The 24,756-nt window shown below is 33.3% G+C and overlaps 1 protein-coding gene and 1 long non-coding RNA gene across 4 annotated transcripts in view; one reads left to right on the plus strand and one right to left on the minus strand.

The window, feature by feature from the left end:
* The window catches only part of LOC100875766 (netrin-1), a 185,507-nt gene that overhangs the window by 22,864 nt on the left and 137,887 nt on the right, over positions 1 to 24,756 (plus strand). The gene's annotated exons all lie outside the window — the stretch shown is intronic.
* On the minus strand, positions 21,271 to 22,761 carry LOC143264348 (uncharacterized). Its single transcript, XR_013038056.1, has 4 exons — positions 22,378 to 22,761; positions 22,004 to 22,278; positions 21,567 to 21,824; positions 21,271 to 21,442 (listed from the first exon to the last, which is right to left on the minus strand). It is a non-coding gene; the product is annotated as an uncharacterized LOC143264348 (long non-coding RNA).

Raw genomic sequence — 24,756 nt, forward strand, 5'->3', positions numbered from 1 at the left:
TTGAATAACGAAAATGACATACTTCCATTTCTTAGGGAAATTTGAGTAACTATACAAAGTGTTACCTGTAACGCTACTCACGATTTCCCCCTATTTGCAGTCATCTTACGAAAAAAAGTTTAGAACAATATTTGCAGGGTATGAAGTGCACAATAGATATTAGTAAAGCAAATTTTTAAAACAGTTTGTTCTCTTGGCAAAGTCAAGGTCACCTTGGGTTTTTTATTCACAGCTTTGGAGAACATCGAGACAGATTCAAAACACATGTTACATGATATTTTTATTAACATATTACTCGATTTACAGAAGAGGAAATGTGAAGTACTTAGCTTTTGACTTTGGTAGTGCAACCATTATTTCATTCCGAAGAGATTACTGAATATAAACACGAGACTAGAATGTAAGAAAAATACACTTTATTTAATTATATGTTCAAAATGTATGCCGCCTTCCATCACGTAATATTCCAGTCTTTTACTTCACATTTCCACTTCTGTAAATCGAGTAATATGTTAATAAAAATATCATGTAATATGTATTTTGAATTCATATCGATGTCCTTTAAAGTTATGAATAAAAAAAATGTATGTTCCTATTTAAAAAACCCAAAGTGACCTTGACTTTGCCAAAAGAACAAACTGTTTTCAGAATTTGCTTTACTAATATCTATTGTGGACCTCGTACCCTGCAAATATTGTTCTAAACTTTTTTTCGTAAGGTGGCTGCAGTGGGAGAAAAATCGTGAGTAGCGTTACAGGTAACACCTTGTATATTAAATAAAGTATTTTTAACATGCCCTCCTTGTAAGTATAAAACTAAAATAAAACAGTCAAGCAAAATTGTGAAGAGAGTTTGTAAAGTTCAAATCGTTTATTACATATTTTACTCTTGAACGAAATAAACAAGGTGCTGGTTAACGCAATGGCTACCATCGTCGATTCTTCTTCTCTGATGGTGGCTCTGTGATTAAACGCTCAATCTACGGAAGACAATACAATGTCCCACTCAGCCAATTTATCGAACACCCACGAGGATACTTTCACATGAACGTGACCCGTGTAAAGATAAGAAATAACCAAAGGTCGTTCAGGTCATCGAAGAATACCCTTAACCCTGCCTACTCTAAATACCTACTCCATAATGAAGACCTTCAGTTTTTATTCTTTTTCCTACTTGTTGGAATTGATAATGGGATGTTCCGAAACTTTGCTGACAGCGAAAACTTGGATACGCCGGCTTCTTTTGATTAAAGGGTAGTTTCACTACTTGTTTTTGTATTGGGGAAAGTAGAGAGAGCATAGGGAAAGTTTAGGGAGATCTAGGGAGAGCCGTTTGCACTTCTTAATTTCTTTTAATTTTCAATTTATAAAATAAATCAAGAAAGGAGTTCTCAACAAAATATTATATATAACAGTGTGGGGTGTGTGATAAATATATAGTTCATTTATTATAAGGAGTAAATAAATGAAAATGTATATATACAACCAATCTATCGTACTTACAATACTTTTAGATACATTTGTATACATACAAAGAATAATGTAAGTTAAATTAAAGTCAAGGTTTTCGTTAAACTACTAACAAAAACATGATACATAGAATATTTAATATTCGCTTATCTCCACACCTGCCTATTATAAAATATATAAAATATATTATACAGTATGTAGAATATATAAAATATTAATAATATTTTTAAATTAATTAACATTCCATCGGTCGCATATTTTTGAAAAGAAATTTCTTGAGTATCATAACTTGTTGATCCACTATCCATAATTGATGAATATTAGGGTAAATATGCAGTACAATATTTGCAGAAAAAAGTGCATGATATTAGTAATTTGTAATGATACATGCAGTTTACGAAATTAATAGTTGACTACAATAATAGAACAATTTTAAATTAATGAAAAATGAATTATTGGAAAATTATATTCAGATGAATTCAGAAGTTAATACGCTGACTGCCACAGTGGAAATTGACGTATGTGGTCAGACATATTACTGTTCACGTATTAAGAATAGAGATGCGGTTTTCAAATTTGCAAATTTACGGATTTGAGAATTTGAGGATTTGAGAAATTAGGAATCTGGGTATTTTAGAATTTTTTAAGTTTTAGTAATAGAGAATTAGAAAATGTAGAATAATCAGAAATTGGAGATTACGGAAATTCCGTAGTTGGGCTTTTCATACCTGAGGTATTTATAGATTTTGGATTTTTATAATTTTCGAACTTGAACAACTGGGAATTCGAAAATGTAGGGTTTACAGATTTTAAAATTCAGAAATGTTTATATTCGAAAATTGGGAATTTGGATATTTAGTAGTTTAAAAATTGGGAAACTCAATTACTTGAGAATTCGAGTAATACTGAATTTGGAAATTTTAGTATCTGAAAAATTGAAAAATTAAAAAATTGAAGAACTGAAAAATGGAAGAGTTGAAAAATTGATAATTAAAAAATTTACTAAAATATTTCTGAATTCTAAAAAAATAATATGAAGAAATACTAAAATGTATGTGCGTCGTCGTGCCGACAATATTTAGCGGCGGTCTCTGACGCGTTAGAATTTATGACAATTCTCAAAGTTGGAGTGGACTGTATTAACTGACTGACTTCGAGTTTAAAACAATAACGAAGTTTATTGAATCGTGAGTGACTTGTGTAAGTTAAATGTATAAATTTAGAGTGGTGTAAATGTTGAACTTTGTATTTTGTATATCGATAGTTTGTCTAATGTCTAATATCTAACGAAAGTTTTCCAATGTCTTCTGAAGGACCTAAAAATTACAAACTATTGTGCCCAAAACTTGGCCTGAGGTCTAATCCTCTCTAACATGTATTCTACAACCTAACATAAAATATTTCCTTTCATCCCATAACATTCCATACAAGCTACACTGATTGCTTACATACTCCAATTGATAACCAGGTACAATAAATCATACACATTTTCTGCGACAGATACTGAATCAAGAACGACACACAAATCACGCATTATAAACAGCAATTTATTTATTTATGCGCGAAGAAGAAAGAAATTCGATGACACCGCTACAGGTACAAGACTTTCTAAGTCCCTGTACTTTATCTAAATCGACAGGACGATATCGGGTGGTCCGATGTGTTCTCCAACACAGTCTGCGATTTCGATACTTTCTACCAGTTAGATCTACTATCTTCTCGACTCGTAATCTCGTGTTGGTGCGCAATAACGATTCCTTGCTACACGGACGATAAGAACATGATAAGGCCGCTTTTTTCTTGAATAATAAAATACCAAAAGGCTTTCTTTCCGATCTATCGGTGATAGTGGCACGAGTACCGTTTCAGCTATCGTGCAAAAAGATTGGAATCTATCAAAAACAACATTCGCCTGGTGTATTCGATGTACTGAATGATTAGTTTCATTTATTATACAATGGTAAATGTTTAACGCACGACAGAGCGCAACATGCGCTTTCGTTAGATTAGGTTAGGTCCTTCCGTGGGTTCGTGGGTTGTTCCTGGAATATTATCAGGATCTTCTTGAATTTTCTTCGAGATCGTGTTTGATTCAAGCAGGGTTCTCCATTTCTTTTGCATTCTGATTAGAATCTTGGATTCATCTTGGGTTCTCTTCTCCTTACACAGTTCTTGAATTTTTTTGGGTTCTATCTGGATCTAATTATAATTGCAAATTGCAGAGCGTGGAACAATTGAGAACTTCGGAATTTTAGAAGATGTTGAAGTGAATTGAAGTGGAGGTAAACTTGTAAACTCCGAGATTATTAAGTTACTGGACTTTTAAATTTCACTTTCGCAAACATTTAAATTATTAAATTTCCGAATAAGTTTTGAAATTTTTGTGTATGCAAATTTCTAAAGCTCTAAATTCTCAGTTTTAAATTTCTAAATTTAAAAATTAAAGAACCGAATTTCTATATTTCAGTTCCTAGGATTCTTAATTTTAAAATTTTCGTATTTCTAAGTTTGTACATTTTTAAATTTCAAAATCTCCAAGCCCCAAAATTATGGATCCCAAAATTTCCTAATTTTAAGCTTCTAAAAAATCACCATTTTCAAGTTTTCAAATTCTTGAATTTCCATATTTGAAGTTTTTTAAATTCTTGAATTTCTAAATTTTGAAATTTTCGAATCTTTACAGTATAATGAAGTAATTAAGAAATTTTTATTAGAACAACATCACTATTATCAGCAACACAGTGCTATTATTCTTACAAATTTAATTCAAAGCTACAGTGTACAGTAGACTTATTATATCACAGAATAACTCTTTCACTGAAACTACGTAACCTAAAAGAGCAGAAAAAATGACAAGTTTTAACGAGAGTTTGCATTTTATTTTACATTCCTATTCACTGAAGTTCATAATTGGTACATAAAAAGGCATTATTTTGAATTACTTTACTGTTACCAGTAACAATACTATTATTCTTACAAATTTAATTTAAGAATATAATACAAAGTAAAATTACTGTACTGTATTATTAGTACTGTATTATAATAGAATCATTTTTTAACGAAAACTACATAAGCTAAAAAGAAAAAGTCGTATTTCAACAAGAGTTTGCATTTTATTCTACATTTGTACTCACAGATGTTTAAAATTGGCGCGTAAAACGTATTACCTTGAATCACGTTACTGTTGTGACAGTACTATTATTCTTACGAATTAAATTAAAAAATGCAATACCGAGTAAAATTACTGGACTACAGAATAATTTTTTAACAGAAACTATGTAAGCGAAGGGATAAAATGTCAAAATTCAAGCGTTTGCATTTTATTTTATATTCGTATGCACAGATGTTCAGAATTGGCGCGTAAGGAGTTTTATTTTGAATCACGTTATTGTTACAGTACTAATATTCTTTGGGATAAAATTGAAAGTCTAAATATTTAGTAGAATCACTATATCAATATACAAACTGAAGTCAAGTTTCAATTGGAATTTATATTTTATTTTATATTTGTATTTATAGTTCAAAAATGGCGCGTCAAATGTGTTACTTTTAATCACACTACGATTAGCAATAATAGTACTATTATTATGTATAAAATTAAAAGCTTAAATACACAGTAGAACTACTACTGCATATAATACTTAACTGAAACTGCATAAACTGAAATAGTAAAGTAAAATTTCAACGAGAGTTTATATGTTAATTTACACTGATATTCACAGTACAAAATTGGCGCGTAAAATATGTTATTTTGAATCACGCTACCACTGCTATTGTTATGTATAAAACTGAAAGTTTAAGCATATAGTAAAATTACGATACCACTACCTAAACTAAAGTAGAAAACGTAAAATTTCAACGAGAATTTGTATATGATTTTACATTCATAATCACAGTTCACAATTGGCGCGTAAAATGTGTTGCTTTAAATCACGTTACCATTACAAATAACAGTACTAGTATTATATATAAAATTAAAAGCTTAAATATACAGTTGAATTATTACAGTAAAGAATACTTAAACAAAACTGCATAGAAGAAGTATACATAAAAAGAGTCAAGTTTCAACGAGAGTTTGCATTTTATTTTAGATTCGTATTCAGTGAAGTTGTTCACAGTTGGCGCTACAATTCTAACCTAACCAAACTGGTCGTTGGAAGTCAACAAATTCCCTCGGTCTTTCGCAACTGGGAACAGAGTTTCGAAACTGAAAACTCCTGTGGCCGGGTCTTTCTAAAAAAGAAAGGATACCACGAAGAATCCACTTGGCACAGTTTTATTTCCTCTGGTTACACATTTTTCCCCGGTAACGACTATTACGTGTTAAGACTTATCTTTCGACGCTCGGGAAATGTATAAAATCTCTTCCTCTTTAGATAAAAAAAAAAACCCTCGAACCGTGCAATTTGAAAAGTTTTCTAGTTACTGGTTTCTCTCTTATTTTATGCGTTTCTCGCCGCGTTCTCCATGAACCTCCAGGGTCGTTGAGACATTTTCGTTCGAACTTTTTGTACCTGGAAAGCCGTGCTACGTTTTGTTGCGAAGAACGTTATTTCAAGCAACCTTACACCACGAATTTTAAATAACACGGAAATGTTTATTACTTATTAATATTCATGAATGAAAAATAAATTATTAGTATCAATTTTAAATCCTCATATTCTCAAATATTCAAGTGCTCGAATTCCCAAATTCTTATTCCTCCAATATAAAAATTCCTAAATTCCTGAATCTCTAAATATCCAAATTTCTAATTCTTCAAATTCTTAAAATCAAATATTTAAAAATTCTGAAATTTCCAAATTTTTAAATTCCTACACAACTTCAAAATCTCCATATTATCAAATTCCTAAACTCTAATAAAATGTATTCCACCATTTTATACCTCCGCCATATTTAAATTATATTTAACATTTGCAATTTTTTCAATAAAAAATTCAGAATCTACAATATACTCCTACGAACATAGGTAATTGAAGAAACGTGCCATCTGTCCTTAATTTCCCTGATTCCGGTCATTTCGTTCAACCATTAAAAAAACAAAATGGAAGACCACAAGGTGCGAGTTTTTCTCGGGTCCATCAAAAGCGTTCGTTGTTCCATAATCGCTATTAGGTGCGAAGCTTTCGTTCCGCCGATTCGTAACCGGCGATGTTTGGTCCTGAACTGTGGTTGCTCGCGTATCTAGGAGCATGTCCCACGGAGGTCAATAAAATTGCAGTCCTTGGACCTTCTCCGAGAGGAAGTCCGCGTAGCAGGTTGCTACGTGAGGTCGATTCGCGATCGTACTTATACGTGACACGGTTCAACTTTCGTCCAGGAGAACACGTCGTGTTCCCTGTTGAATTCAGTTGAAGCTATTAGTGGTCTGAATGGCTCGAGTTGCCGTTTCAGGAACAACTCTCGCAAGGAAAGTTATCGAACCGACCATAGATCTCGATTGAACTTTGTAGTTTTCTCGAATGCGAAGTAATCGATTATTTAGACAAACTACGTATAAACTTAACACGTTGATCATTGAAACAATAGTGATATTTAGTAACTAAGAAATAACTTCAAAGGAGTTTATTAAACGTTTCAGCTAGAAAGTTGTAAACTAGCCTAACAGTGAAAATACCTTTGAGTACAAACAGTTAATAAATTTTGTTAAATATGTTCACAAAATTTTATTCTTGTTATTCATAGTCCAAGTAGGATGAGTATTTGCAATTACATAAACGAACAAATTTTTAATAATATACATGATGATTCATACGGAAATGTAAGTTAATATATGACAGTCAAAGTGTCAAACCGATATTTCTCGGCTGTACCACTCTGTACTTTCCAGAATGCAATAAAAAATAAATAAAATTGCAACATCTTATAAAATTGTTCTTTTCTTCAACATCATATCTTTTCTCCAACATCATATTCAACTCCGACAATAAATCACATCGATATTTTTCTCCGCCGTCCTTCACAATAAATAAAGAACAGGATGAAAGGGTTCAATGTTAAAATCAAGAATTAATTGTTCGACTTGGTTGAACAGTCTTTGAACTTTCTTCGGGGATCAAAGACGTGTGTCTTTCATAGTGAAAAGAAGATTCATTCTTGAAGAGGGATTTATTCTCTTATATCGAGCCATTGAGCGACTCGAGAGAAATAATGGTCGTTCGGATAACCAATGTTCCATCATGTATATTCTTGTTGATCGTTGATCTCCCACGTGTACAAATGATCGGTGAAATATAATTCCCTTGCGGTCAGTTAACTAACTCGTGTATAAAAGCAACATTTTAACCTTTTAACTGGTCAGAACAAGTTAAATCGTTCTTTCTGATATACGTCCGACTCGACGATGCTTGCACTTTCAGTGAATTATTGCTCTGTTAATTTCTTGTTGATTGGTTTATTTATGTCTTATGAATTACACTGACGTGAACTGTTTCTTCGTGTAACAACTAATTAATTTGTTAACGTTTATGTAAGGAACATACTGGAAGTTTTGTAATTGATAGAATAGTGTGGTGACTGTATTTAATATGAAACATTTACTATTTAATAGCAGTAACTTGGTAAATAAATAGCAAAAGCACCTTGTGAAATATTTTCATATAAATAAAAAATTATAACATTTGAGTTGCAAGTGTGCATATTTAAATACGCGGGTACCGATTGATATACTGTAACGTTACAAAATGGTGGAATTGTTCTAATTTAAGACGCACACAGGTTAAGTTTGAAAGTTTTTCACAAGCAAATATCACAGCTAAAGTTATAATCCTTTCAGTAAATATAAACGTACCTTTAACCCATTTTTGAACAACAGAGATATTATAAAATAACAAAATTGTTTATTAAATTTACATCTTCAACTAGAACATTACATCGTCTCTACCAAAAGAGATTAAATTAAAAAATTCTGTTTAATTCTTAAACAAGAATGTTTTATTTATAACGTAAATATAAAATATCTCTTATTTATTCAAAATAACGATTTTTCAGTGACTTATATTACTAATACAAAATATTTTCGTTCAGAAAAAGAAATAAGTACAATTTTATCTAGAACCAGTTATCCTTGAACGTTTTCCAAAAAGAAAAGCAAATAAACGGTATTTAAAAAATCGTAACTGAACGCAATGTAAGGGGCACACCTCTTTGCATATAAAATAACACGAAGCCTTTTGGAAATATTTTCCATCGCGACGAAGAAATGTTCTCCGAAACGTAAGATAGCATTAGTAAGGCCGAAGCACACTCATCGCTCTGAGGTGAGAAAATAAACAGTGAAGGAAGCTGTTTCGAGGGCTCCGAAACACTGTTTATTTTTTTTTCTCTTCTGTATGCCCTCCTGGGACCCCACGATGTCTTACAGGAAGTAACGAAAGGAACGATTGTTGACTCATTCGGCAGCTGGACCACATGTATCGTTTTATTCGCGAATTTTTCACCACCTGATTTCTGCCGGAGAAATTGCCAAAATTCTACTGAAATGCAATTTTATACGTTCTAAAATTTGAAATACTATCAAGTACCTTCTTTATTATTGCATGATGTAGAGATTTTTAATTTCTCAGTTTAAATTTTTGCAATTTTTGTTATACAGAATTGGGTTTGTATGAAGAGGACATCAAGAAGGGTTAAAATATAATATTCGTATGCTTAATAGCATGCTAGTATAATAGCATAATAAGACTTAAAATATAGCAATAATAGTATACTTAGTATAGTATAATAGGGGTTAAAATATAATAATAATAGAGGTTACATTTATCACTTTAATGGATGAATGTTCAAATTAGGGGTTTCCAACGTAAGAAATAAAACTACTATGGGGATGTAAGCTCTTGGAAGTTACTATTTGACCTGCGAAATTTGATTAAATCGCCCAATTACGTTGTTGACGAGTCAAGGATAATTTCTACTAATTAATAATATTTTTGAATTATAAATTTCATTGGTTAACAGCTTATTCCCCATATTATCAGCACTGCTACAAATTATTTCATAGAAATTATTAAGATGATTTGACATTACCATTAGCTCTCCAAATATACTGAATTTCATCTTAACATAACCTATAAAATAGCCTCTTTTATAAATATTAATATTAATTACCTTTAAATTTGAAAATGTTTCTTAAGGTCGTAATCTACCATATTTTCTGCGTACCAAATAGTCACATAAATCACAGGTAAAATTGTCAAATTTAAATCGTTGTCGAATTAAGTAGTATCTCCACTTTCTTTAATATACAGTCTATAACACCTTTTTTTATGTCGCAGATTATCAGAACTGTCAAAATTATGGTTCAACCATAAACGTCGTATAAGATTCGTTCCGATTATCAGCGACGTTACAAATTAGATAACGTTCGGTAAATTTTTCGGTATTACCAACAGTATTCCAAATATGCTGCACATCCTCTCCGCTTTTCGATGGAGTGCTTGATGCTAATTTGCAGGAATGCGGGGTCATTAATCGCGGAGAAGATCGGTCGTCTGTACGTTTAAATTAAGCCCGAAAAGTTGTGCCAGTCGTAAACGACGGAAACGAACGTTTAATCCGGGTGCCTTCTTACACACTATCGTTTCATTAGTATTCACGATCGCATTTATTTCACGCGAACGGAGGAATCGAGTCGGCTCGTTTATTTTCACTAATTAATTCCAATTTATCGACGCCGATACACCGAGGCACCCGGCTACGTCCCTGCAGAATCCCCGGGGATTTTCTACCGATTACCACCTCGATCGTCCTAGATTTCTTTCCCACGATATCCCGACAGCTTTTCCCCTCTATTTATTTCACCCTCCCTGCATCGTGTCGTTCCACGTTTTCCTCTGCCCACCGAGATCTCAGTCTATTTATCCGTCTCGTTTCAATTTCGTAAACACGGACCGTCGATTCGAGTATTTCGATTAAAAACTGTATTCTCAGAAAGTTAAAATATCACTGTCCAAGGTGATCATGGTAGGCTTCTGTAAACACCTTTATGCTTCGTGAGACCAAGTGTGAACAATGTGAAGGATCGGGTAGCCATATTAACTCTGCCTTGTATCGCACTTGGGATTCTAACTGTTGAAATACGACAAACTTGCATTTTCATCACGATCGAATTTAGAAATTATCTCTAAACCACCGAAATATAACGTGTACTTAATTTGAAATTAAAAATGAAGTTAAAAAATAAGTAAGCAAACGACGAAACATAAATTAGTACACACATTTATGCTTTGTGCTGATGAAAATCAATGCTGATTTCAAGGAATATACTTTAACAAAATGTGTATCTTATAATAAGAAGTTTGTGGAGCAGTCATTTGATCGGTTTGGTAGTTTGCGTCAAAACTTTTCCTTTAAATTGTAATTCCCGCTCATTTTCCGTCTTTTGTTTCGTCTCTTAGGCACGACGCGTTACTACAGGGTGTCTCACAATTAGTGTGGGCCCCTGAAATGGGGGGTAACTGACGTGATTCTGAATAAGATTTCCCTTTGCAAAAATAGGGTTTGAAGCTTCGTTTTTGAATTATTAAGTAAAAACACGGACCAATCAGAGCGCAAGGATTACGCGTGCGCGGAAGCTTCGGATAACGCGTGGTAATCCTACGCATAGTAATCCAAAGCGCAGTAATACAGCGTGTGGATATCCAACGCGTAGTAATCTAGCGCGTGCATATTCAACGCGTAGTAATCCAACGCGTAATAATGCAACGCGTGGTAATTCTAAGCGTAGCACTCTAATGCGTGGTAATCTAACCCGTAGTATTCCAGCGTGTGGATATCCAACGCGTAGTAATCCAGAGCGTGGATATTCAACGCGTAGTAGTCCAACGCGTTGTAATGCAGCGAGTGGTAATCCTACGCATAGTAATCCAAAGCGCAGTAATACAGCGTGTGGATATCCAACGCGTAGTAATCTAGCGCGTGCATATTCAACGCGTAATAATGCAACGCGTGGTAATTCTAAGCGTAGGACTCTAATGCGTGGTAATCTAACCCATAGTAATCCAGCGTGTGGATATCCAACGCGTAGTAATCCAGAGCGTGGATATTCAACGCGTAATAATGCAACGCGTGGTAATTCTAAGCGTAGGACTCTAATGCGTGGTAATCTAACCCATAGTAATCCAGCGTGTGGATATCCAACGCGTAGTAATCCAGAGCGTGGATATTCAACGCGTAATAATGCAACGCGTGGTAATTCTAAGCGTAGGACTCTAATGCGTGGTAATCTAACCCATAGTAATCCAGCGTGTGGATATCCAACGCGTAGTAATCCAGAGCGTGGATATTCAACGCGTAATAATGCAACGCGTGGTAATTCTAAGCGTAGGACTCTAATGCGTGGTAATCTAACCCATAGTAATCCAGCGTGTGGATATCCAACGAGTAGTAGTCCAGAGCGTGAATATTCAACGCGTAGTAGTCCAACGCGTTGTAATCCTACGCATAGTAATCCAAAGCGCAGTAATACAGCGTGTGGATATCCAACGCGTAGTAATCTAGCGCGTGCATATTCAACGCGTAATAATGCAACGCATGGTAATTCTAAGCGTAGGAATCTAACGCGTGGTAACCTAACGCGTAGTTAACCAACGCGTAATAATCCTCACGCTCTGATTAGTCCGTGTTTTTGCTTAATAATTCAATAACGAAGCTTCAAACCCTATTTTTACAAAGGGAAATCTTATTCAGAATCACGTCAGCTACCCCCTATTTCAGGGACCTACACTAATTGTGAGACACCCTGTACAATGGCTTTCGCGACCATCTCTCTGTACGATGGTCCGCTATAGTGTCTTTTGCGACAATCTCTCTGCACGACGGTCCACTATAGTGGCTTTTGCGAATGTCATCGTAGATTACATAGCGCCATGGCTCACTACTGACTCGCTCACCGTTTCAATTGAATGATCGTTTTCATGTTTTGATTCGCACTTCTTTGACTTCACCACGTTTTATAAGAGTATTAACAAATCCCACAAAAGTACATTACATATAAATAAAAGGCACCAAGTAGTTTGGGCACCATAAGCACCTCTTTGCTCTAATACACGATATTGGAAACATTTGGAAATTACACATTTTGTGAATTTTTGAAAAAAGTAAATTGTCAAAGTTAAAGTGTAACATATCTTTGGGAAAAATAATTTAATCATGAAAAAATTCATTCTTATGTATTCGCTTTGAGAACAGCATTGTTACACATTGTACTGTTTAAAATTTGAAATTTTGAAATTCGCGTACTTGAAAATTTATAAGTCCAAAAATCATGCAGTTTCCATATGTGTCCATATTTAAGAGAAACGTTGCACCCGAGTGTACAGGATCCGGGAATATTGTAGCGTTAGTGCGCATCGAAAATTCAAAGCGGAAAATCGCTCGGTCCAGAGGGTTACGGTTGTAGGAAGTTGCATGGGGTACGGTCGTATTTCACACTCGTAGGGATTTGGGTTGAGAATGGTAGGGGTGTCCTCGAATGCAAAAGGGACGTTTAAGGGAATTCCAAAAGAGGAACCGTGGAATCGAGTAGAAGAGAAACCAAGAAAGCCGGCATCGAGGTGCGAAGGCACCCTACCAATCCATTGTCCTGTTGCCCACCCTTGAAAAATACGTTGCGCGCCACCCATACGCACGTGCACGCGTGGGAGAGACACGACCCATGCACCCATCGTGTTTCTTTTACTTTCCAAGGGAAAAAAAGATGAATCTGTGACGTCGTTTAAACAAACCGCTCGGTTTCTGGAAATAAACAGGTGCGGACGAGAATTCTCATGGTACTATCGATCACGTTGGACGATTCGGTTCAAAAGAAATGATTTACGTTTCTTATGAATTGGTATTGAGAGATTTATCGTTGTGTTGCTTCTTTTCGAAGTATGGGATTCCGGGGATTTATTTAGTTAATCACGCATTGTATATGTTACGTGTATGTATAGTGTTCTACTGTCACATTATTTAATTGTTTAATACTGGAAGGATTTTCTTATTCGCTTTTGTTGTGAAGTTTGTTGTGATTTATATGATTGTTATTATTAGTGTTGTGGGACTCTGAGAGTTCTATGAAATATTTTAAGAAGACTTACAAATTTTTGAATTTGAAAATTTGGCAATTTTGACATTTGTGACTTTCTGAGTTAAGGAGTTTATGAGTTTGTGGATTTATAAGTAAAATTTGTTTCTAATTTAAAAAATTAGAAATCTGGAAATTAAAAAATTCGCAACTATCGAAAATGTAAAATTGTTGAAATTTTCTATATTTTCTGTATTGCAACGCGTTATATCGCCACATGCTTTTTTACAACGCGTTATATCGTCACGCGCTATATCACATCGCGTTATATCGCCACGTATTATATTACAACGCATTATATTATCACTATATTATCACCCTAGAGATACTACATATTACATCACCGCGCATTGTATTATAACTCGTTATTTCACCACGCGCTATATCACATCGCGTTATATCGCCACGTATTATATTACAACGCGTTATATTAGCACCCATGAGATGTCTATGCGTTATGTGGCAATGCATTGTAGAAGAATAAGTTATTTCGTCACGCATTAGTTACCTCGCGTTATATTACCATCCATGAGATGTCTGTGCGTTATGTGGCAATGCATTGTAGAAGAATAAGTTATTTCGTCACCCATTAGTTATCTCGCATTATATCGCCACGTATTAATTACAACGCGTTATATTAGCGCCCATGAGATGTCTATGCGTTATGTGGCAATGCAATGTAGAAGAATAAGTTATTTCGTCACGCATTAGTTACCTCGCGTTATATCGCCACGTATTAATTACAACGCGCTATATTAGCACCCATGAGATGTCTATGCGTTATGTGGCAATGCATTGTAGAAGAATAAGTTATTTCGTCACGCATTAGTTACCTCGCGTTATATCGCCACGTATTAATTACAACGCGTTATATTAGCACCCATGAGATGTCTATGCGTTATGTGGCAATGCATTGTAGAAGAATGAGTTATTTCGCTGCAACATAATTTACCTCGCGTTATATCGCCATGGATTATAATAGAATTCGTTGTATCATCGCACTTTATATTGCCGCGCATTATATTACCACATATCGCAGGACTATATGTTGTATTAACATGCACTATATTACCACGCCTTATATCACTACATATAACAACTAATGATATCACTACGTACATGTGGTGTATATAACAACACATTATATCACCATGCAATATATTGCAATGTTATATCGTTGCACGTATCGTTATGTCGTGTCACCATATGTTATATCATTCATTGCATAGGAATACATCGTATCACCACATACTGTATAGCCACGCGTCGATGGCAATATAATGAGATTCTACTGTAATCGGTCGAAGACGAATGGAGCAAAAGGTAAAAGCGCTCATAAAAAATCCGATCGCGCAGACCACCGTGATCGTCGACGACCGCCACTTTCTGGACAAGCATTTGTCATGGAGATCTTACTTCGCAACGTCGAAATGGCAAACGAGGAAAAAAAGTGAAAGATACACGAAGAAACGAGAGCCGGAAAGAAGCCGTCTCTCCATTGATAGCAAACGTTAAGCCAGTTCCTTGAGACTGTCACTCTTCGATGGAGATTGCTAGATTATTCTTGAATCGTACATAACACTCGCACTCGTACCCCTTGAATCGATAAATCATGTTCGAAAGCCGGAACAGGATATGATACAGCAACGGTGCTCAAATTTTTATTCAACGTTGCTTTGTTCACGCGTGCTGATTGATTAAACTTTTTAGCCAATGGAAACAAAAGATATTCGATTAAGATTAATGGCTTTGCGGTGACTTTAACGCGATTAGCCTTCGAAGAGTCGGGGTCAAGCATAATCCAGACTTATGACACTATGCAACTGTACTGTGATTGAACTCAGGTTAGAAAGATTGGAATGGACATTTTTCGAAACTGGGGTGGTTCGTACAGTACTCAAGATATTACTCATATATTACTAAATAACATTTAGAGGAATAATGTTGGGTTTGAAAATGGGAATGTACAAAATATAGATTATAATTTATAGCATTTAAAAGATGAGCATAGATAGATAAAGGAATGATAGGTAATGACTGGTAAACTAATCTTGGTGAAATTATAATTACTGTTAGATTTAAGGTTAGTATTTATAGATAAGCATAGAGGATTTTGATTATCTAATTAGTAGTTTGGTTAAAAGGTACATATGCTAAAAATTAATGTATTTTGCAGCATTTGTATAAACCATTGGTTATATTGATATTTGATATGAAAATCATCGCAATTTTTCAGGTTCACGAATTTTTAAATTTTCAAATTTTTTAATTCTTTAATTCGCTAATTATCAAGCATTTCAATTTTCTAATTTGATAGAACTGTAGTTCGTATAACTGCAGAGCAAGTGATTTATGCGAGTTTGACATATTTCGTTGACACCAGTTCTCAAAATAATTTCTCGCAAAACAAAATTACCACGAGTTTCGAGAGTTTCGAAATTTTGTAAAGCTTCGTATTTGAGGTTTTGAGGATATCAAAACTGGATACGAACTTTTAAAACGTTAAAAGCAAGAATGTCTACGAACAATGTTTAACACATGGATTGCCATGTCACCCATATGTGGTGATACTTAAACTACCATACAGATTTTCCACCTATATTAAGAAACCAATATTGTTAACCTATATTGTTCTCTTACCTAATAGAAAATACTTGTATTAATCACTTCTATCTATAAAAAATAAATGTAACAAGATATCGTAAAAATGTTTGGTAAGATTTATTAAAACTGAAAGTACTTAATGTAATTTTGACCTGTTTCAGTGTGAAAGTCAGTATGTTAAAACGTTACTCCCTTAACAAGTTATGCATTGTTTGGTACTTGTATAGAAAATCAAGGAGAAAGTAAATAAACAGGAGGAAATTAGGAAGGATTCAGACGCAACGCGTAAAGGCGTGTGCAAAGGTGCACGACCATTAAGGCTCGTCCTCGCGTAGGCGTCCTCGCGATTTCTTCGCTCACGGACCACCCGCGACTATATCCAAGAATTGAACAGAGGATCATCCTATTCGATTCTCCAATACCGCGATAATACGATTTAAAACTGCGTCTTGTAATCTCACTCTAATCAGTTTTCGCGCCACATCCTGCGAATTGTTGTTTTTATGTCGTCACGTGTGTAGGTACACAAAGGAATCGACGTACAGTCCCTTTCGAATAAATGGACACACTATTGTCAAATAGTATTAAATATAGTATAGGAATAATTATTATAATACACTATCATATGTAGTAATAATACATTATTATTAGATTTCTATTGTAATAGTTAGGACACCTATTTCTTATTATTTATTATTATAACTATTTTATTGTTGTATTTGATAATATAGAGTTTCGTTAATTTTCCTGTTTGGACAATTTAGAAATTGGAAATGTTTAAATGTTCAATACTTACAAAATTTTTATATACAGGATTTTAAATAATTATAATAATTATCTATTATTATCTTATAATAATTTTAATGTTATTTCAATATTATATTTAATAATAGTCCATTAGTATTGTGTACAATAAGGTATTATAATAATTATTTCAATGCTGTATTTAATAATGTGGAATTTTGCTAATTTTTCAGTTTAGACAATTTAGAAATTGGAAATGTTTAAGTTTAAACACTTACAAATTTTTATATACAAAATTCTAAATAATTATAATAAATTGTATATTATTATCTCATAATAATTCTAGTGAATATTTCAATACTATATTTAATAACAGTGCATTATTATTGTATACAATAATCCATTATAATCATTATTTCAATGCTATATTTGATAATGTGGAATTTCTTTAATTTTTCAATTTAGAAAATTTAAAAATTAGAATACTTAAGTTTGAAAACATTCAAATCTATCTAATTTAAATCTTCAAATACAGCATTATAACAATTTTCAGATTTATAAATTTACAAAATTTCCAGCTCTCTTAAAATCTAAAACAGAAGGTGGGATCTTTTTAACCTTGCGTGCCTACTAAGTTGACATGCAAACTAGTAAGATCTACATAACGTCCGATTGCCAGCTTTCCAGGCGCGACCAGTTTTCCTACCCAAATGATACCCACGTTGCACGCAAATGTACCAAAAGTCATAATGCGATTCGAAACAATTGAAATCGTGTGGTAAACCGAGCATAGCAAATAAATGTCCTATAAAGAAGATATGAAAGATAAAATAGTGGGACCCTTGGAAGGAAACTTGATAGATGAAGAGAAGCGTTTGATACAAGTTGCGTTCACTTCCACAAGGGTGGTCTCTATCATTATTATCCTTTTTCCTTGCCAGACTTCTAACCATCAGCTTATTTAAGAATCTCAAATATACAGAAACTTAAATCAACACTGTCTGCCACACTATTTCAGATTTTCGAGTTTATTTACTTTAGTGTCAGAACCTCTGTGAATCATTGACAAGAAAAAAATGAAGGGTTCTCTGACTCGTTTGCTGAACATATTAAATAAAGGGAGCTGAAGTCACACTGAAGTTGCAGAAAATTATTAATATCAGTTATTTAATTGATATGCTTAGTCAAAACATTAGGAATATATTTCTATATGTTTAAACATATATAAATAAATAATCACATCCAGAAATTTTGATTTTATGTTTCATATAATTGAAATATCTTTAGACCCAACTGTGTAATATTACACATTTGCGATAAACGAGTTCTGCGTCTGTTATGAGATGGAACATGTCATTTTCGAATATTATTGAATTTATGTGTTCAAAGAGTTATCTAATTAATATGTAATATTAATCATTCCACATTCTTGTCCGGAACCTCGACAACTCGTTTCGAGAATTAATAAATTAACACATCTCATCAGTACATTCCAAATGGATCTGCAAAATGGATGATTTTCCCGAAACTGATTAAAATATACGGACAGAAAAATAATTATGCACGTATCTGATAGAATGTACGAACGTTGAGTTTGCAATTGGTAACATTAATCAAAGAGTTTCTCGGTAAATTCGATATAATTGCAGATCACGAGGTCGATTAAGGTGAAAAAATTGACAGCAAGCTGGCTGTCCAATCGAGATACAGAGGGAGGCACTTAAAATTTCAGCTCACGGATTAACGCGTTAAGCGATCGGAAGGTTATTCGATTATTAATGATCGATAGCCAGTGGAATGCTGGAGTTTGATGATATCGTAGCACCGTAACCTGCCACCTACGCCGCGCGAGTTTCTCTTATCGTGCTGTGTGTCACTCTTTTTCCCCAGGTACGAACGAGATACTTTTGTACCTGCTGGCAATCAGATACGAAGGATCGACTGCTACGCGACATATCGAGCCGGTTGTACAAACTGAATATGCATACGGCCTGCACGTGAAAGAGTAGAGAACTTTCGCAAACATGAGCAGCGATTCGCATTATATTTGGATATATGTATAGAAAGTCCGGCGTTATTTCATGACATAAAAGTATCATGAAATAGGGCTTTTCATACGTTCATTTAAAGTTTGGGGTTTTATAAAAATGTAACACGGTTTCGATAATATTTTATACGTAAATAAAATTATTAATTAAAGGTTATTAGGATGTTTGCTGAATGGAGGATTTCAAAATGTAGACAGTCTGATGAAATTTCATGACATAAAAGTATCATAAAGTAGCACTAATGGAATATTACTTTGAAGTATGAAATCTCGACAAAATTACTGTATGAAGATCTCTTTCATATTCTTTATGAGAAAAAAGTTACTAACTAAAATAGGAGATTGTTGGGTTGTTCTTTATTGAATAGAAGATTTCAAAGTAAAATCTATTACAATTTCATGACATAAAAGTATCACAAAATGGTCCTCGTAGCGTATCGAATTAAAGCTTGAAGCAGATTTCTGTATAAACACTGTCTGCATTCTGTACACAACCCTCAAGTAAATGAACCTGTTAATTCAGACTAGGTGTGTTTAGTCCAAAGTGAAAATTGTTTCAGTGTTCAATTTTACACCGAAACTGCACGTGAAAGTTTGATTGTACCGTATCTGTAGGTACAGTGTCAAGTGTGTCCCGGGAAGAATCGACATTTCGCTTTGCTATTGTTCGAATACCAAACGTCAATATTTGATCGGTGTTTACGCAGCACTCTGTCAACTTTTGTTTAAATAGCGTGGTGCTGTCTGATCACCGAAGCAACTTCCATTCGCTTTTTTTATTCCCTCCGTTTCTCTGTTTGGAACGTCGGAAAATTCTCGAATGGCAAATATTCGAGAGTCGGTAGTAGTTTTTAATTCTGACACGTGCAAACAGCCTTGAATTTACACAGGGCTGGTTTCGCGAAACGGAGGGGAAACGGCGAAGGCGTGCAGGATTTTAAATAACGCGTATCGATGCGCCGGAGGTAATTGAACCTGAAATTATTATCCAGTTCCTCTGTGTAACTCAAAACGCCACGGGCGTAAAAATGTCGGACAAGAATCGGGAAGATGAAAGCCAACAACCCCGGCCAACGTATCGAGCCCCCTAACCTCTTTGCCTGAACAAAAAGAGAACCGAGAAAAGACGCAGGTAGACGAACGAACGAGAAAATATTCGAGTCATGGTGAATCTGACAAGCTACCTTCCGGACCGACCAAACACCGCTACGATAACCGCCTCTGAAGGTCCATTCATAATACCTATCGTACCTGGTAGCATTCACACTGGCAGATTTCACATATTTGCTGATACAGAATAGGGACGAACAGATTAAGTATTTACAGAAGATTCCAAAGCAACAATGTGATTAGTGTGTGCAATGAGATCTATAGAGGTTTTAGAGCTATAATTTATAGAATAGCAAATTTAGGAAAGAGAAATAAATTTACAATGTTACATTTTCAAAGTTAGAAGTTTGGTAATTCCAAAATTTTTAATTTGGGAATTTGACTTTCATCTATTACCACATCAGCAAATTTGCTGATTCCTTAAATTGGAAATTATAGTTTGGAAATTTGGAGATGTACCATTCTATAAATTTAGGAATTTCAAATCATATGTTGGTGAGAAATTCAAATTTAAAAATGTGGTAAATTGAAAATTTTTTAGCTATTAAATTATTTTTCAGAGTTTTATAGTTAGTAGTTTGGAAGTTTACCAGATGTTAAATCTTCAAATACATTCATTGATACTGTATTCAAATGTATTCAATCTTTAAAAACTTCAGACTTGCAAATTAAAAACTTCAGAAACAGAAATTTGGTGAGTTGGAAATTTGGAAATAAAATTTGCAAATCTAGAATTTGAAAGTATGTAAATATTCAGCTTTAAAAATTAAAAAATTTTATTTAAAATTTATTTCCAGATTTAGGAACTTAAAAACTTGATAAGCTGTTAATTTGGAAATGTTACAGCTATAAAATTTAAAGTAGACATTTGGTAACTTTTAATTTTCCAACTACCATGATTCCAAATTCAGAAACTCCAAATTTGCAAATTTTTCAATTCAGAAACAAAGAAATTTGGCAATTTAGAAATTCACATATTTAGAAGTTTAAAAATTTTAAATTCTCAAATTTTCAATAGACTCATCATATAAAACAGAGAAAACATGATACACCATAGTGTTTGCTGGCAGATTTAATATTAATTGAATAAATATTTCAGTTTGTTATAATAAGATTCATCAAAATTTCTAGTTATGCAAAATATTCAATAAAGAACAATGTAAAAATTAGAATAAACATAATTATATTATTATACCTAGTTATGCATTATATATTATGTGTATTATATTTCGATTGTATAATATAATATGCCATTACATCACAATATGCTGAGCGAATAAAATAAAATCTTAAACCTAACCTTACCTTGGAAATACTGCTACGTATAGCGGAGACAAAATACGAGATACATGGTACATTCTTTAGAATACATCCGAACCCCAGGGGGATCAATAAAATACACATCTGAAATTTTGAATAAAAATGTGAAATTATCAACGACATATGCGAAGGGGGGCAAATATATGCAAGCATGCAAATTTTAAATTACAAGGGTCGTATAGAACCTATAGTACACCATGAAGATTACCTCGTTCAACGGTGAAAAAGTTAATAGATATAATGATACAGTAGAGATTTTGATACAGATAACGCGGCCACCTCCTGTCAGTGTTCATTCGCAACCGATTTCATCCACCTGTCATGTTCACAGTCTCTTTCTATTCAAATTCTCTCCTTGGTTCTCCCCGCGTTCTCCATGCCTTTCTACAATCATTCTGGAATCTCTCTGGATTCCCTTCAAGTTCTTATTGAGTTCTCTCCAGATTCCTCTTAGATTTCCCTTGCGCTTTTCAAGAAAAGCAATCCATAAATTTTCCCTAGACTCTTACGTTTAATTTTTTGGGGTTTTTCGTATATTTAGGGACGCCATATTGACCACTGATACGAATAACATTCTGTCATGTCTTGCATTTATAATATATACATATTTAACACTTAACCTATCTACGTATAATATACACTTACTTTGAAATTAAAAATGAAGTTGAAAATTAAATAACAAATGATAGCACAATGCGATGATTTGACACTTCGTAATACAACGTATGGTTTCTCTAGTATGGGTGTTCCTTTGATTCTGTTTGTTTTTCCTATACGTGTATTGTTATTATATTTTCCCTAGGTCTCTTCTGGCTTTCTCTCTCCATTTCTCTCAATCGCTTTTTGCTCCCTTTTTCTCTTGTCCTTCCATTCTGTATTTTATTTTTTGCTTCTCTTCCGTCCAGCGTACAAAATTAATGCTGGTACAGAAAATAAAGGCGAAATTTATGGATATCGAGGAATATTCTGTCCGTAGGTTTGTTCACGCTTAAAAATTTATTACGTGATACGGTACCTACCTGTAATTAAAGGTACGCCGTTGCATTGTCGTTAACATTAGGCAGTTGTATATATACGTGTATATGTATATCCATATACATATACATGCTCGAGCGTGAAATTGTGAACATGAGAGAAGCGTGAAAAAAATATAGTAGGTGGCGTGATTGGATTCCGAGCAACATCTGTTGGCAATTCTGACAAATGAACTTTAATCCGGCGTGCATGCGTCGCAACGCGACTACACAATATTTCCTGTACCTTTGGATCGTATTGAATGGTGCCGTGAATAAATGTGCTGTTTTAACTGAGTTGATTGATCAAAATGTCAGGTGAAAATGTTCAAACATGCACATATGCGCGCAGTGAGACGTTCGAAGAAAATAATTGCATTAAAAGCGCAGATTCATTATATTATCGAGTATGTGATATCAGGTATTTATTATTTATTTTCAAATGTTAAATATTTGATATTAAGTTAGTTAATTTAGCATCAATTAGAGGGCATTAAATCGTTTTTAGTCTTGTTGAGAAGAAAAGATTAGAAAATAAAAATAACTCTGGTGCTTCGAAGTAATATAATAATCTAATTAATAATAATTGTTAGATGGTGAGCTAATGAGATAATAATAATTTAAGTTTTATTGCAGGCTCTTCATTTTTAAATTATTCTATTCCTGTTCAAATTACTATAAAGATATTATAAGAATCTAATTTAATATTTTTAAATATTCAAGAAAAGTTAGGTTACATCATTTTCTCTAAATTACTCTTATTTTCCTTGATTTATTCAAAAAATTTAATCATTGTTTCGTAATAGTATATGCAATTTTTAATTTTAATGTAGGCATTAATTAGATGCTTCGCATAAAAAATTTTAATTAAGGAAGGAACTATTCTTTAATAATGAATCTTTCCCTTAATTTATCTATAGTATGCGTCACATAGTTGGGTTTCATCTCAAATTTGTTTGAAAATAGGAAAAATTTGAATAATATTATTGAAGCAAAAGATTCATGAAGAAAGGAAAACAACATGTGTTGACACGACACACATTTTAAAGACTATCATCTCTATGTATATTTATTTCGTGCCGAAGAAGCGTGTGCCATCTATATTTTATATTATTTTTGCCACCCTCGACTGTCTTTTGTTTCGTTGTCTTTTGGCGGGTACTTTTTATTTTTGTGCACTTGTTGCTGCTTTGTAAGATTTTATTCCGTAAGCATCGAGTGGTAAGTTTGTACAATGTATATAAATTACTTAAAGAATAATAATGTCTATTTTTTTACGACTTCATTTTCTTCATGAACGCAACGATATATTCAAAAAATGCGAAAGCACTTTTCTTAAATGTAACTCGATACTTTTTCCTACTCGTACGTATCAATTGTTTAGAACATACTGCGTAAAAATTATTAAGGTAAAATCTAAAATCGCAAAAAAATTAGACATTATTATAATATTAAAATTTTTCCATAGTTTTTTCCTATTTTTTGTAAAATTTGAAATATAATTCGTCACAATTGCGTGACGTATTCTGTAGTTTAGTATTAACAAGGGAGATACGCCATCTTTGAAATAGGGATTGGATTCAAACGTTACACGATGTTAGAGGCTTCTAAAAGTAATAATTTTACAAGATTATAGCGTGCACTTTTCTGAAATAGAGGAAAAGTTTCCGTACAAAGTTCTTTAATGTCATTATACCCTTGTAAGCTTGTTACGTAAAACTATACGTTTGTGGGTTTACGCGTTTATAAAGTAGAGCTAGCATTTCAATCCTAATGTAGAAAAATTGAAAATTGATTTTCATTTTACACGACGAAATGACGAAATTCATTTTACACGAAATAATCAGTTATTGTTTCTTTAAATAAAAGAAGGTAAACATTTATTGTAATACATATCTTTCTGTTGCAGGTAAGCTGAGAAAGTGGGGATGAAAATTGCAAACCTTGGAACTGTAAGTAGAACATGATAAAAATTTAATTATTTCAATACTATGAACTTTTTTGTTAAGTATACATTGAGCAAAAAATTGTTTTTCAAAATTTTGTGTTAAGATTGTTTTGTTTCCACATTATGCATACACACTGTTGAAATGCAACAGATTGTTATAAAACATATTTATAATTCACTTTGTTATATTTTCTTGTTCTAATTCATTCAATAACGTTCACTTATTATTTGTTAAGATTTATTATTATATGTTAAGATATGTTATTATTTTTATTTGTTAAAATTGTATTATTTTCATATTATGTATGTAAAGTGTTGAATTGTAACAAATTATTATAAAGCATCGTGTATAGTCCAAAACAGTGAATCTTATTTTAAGAGTCACTTAATAACACTTATTTTTGGATTGAAGTATTTGAGTATACGACTAAATTAAG

Source organism: Megachile rotundata, chromosome 4 (assembly GCF_050947335.1).
Source record: "Megachile rotundata isolate GNS110a chromosome 4, iyMegRotu1, whole genome shotgun sequence".
Classification (NCBI taxonomy): domain Eukaryota; kingdom Metazoa; phylum Arthropoda; class Insecta; order Hymenoptera; family Megachilidae; genus Megachile; species Megachile rotundata.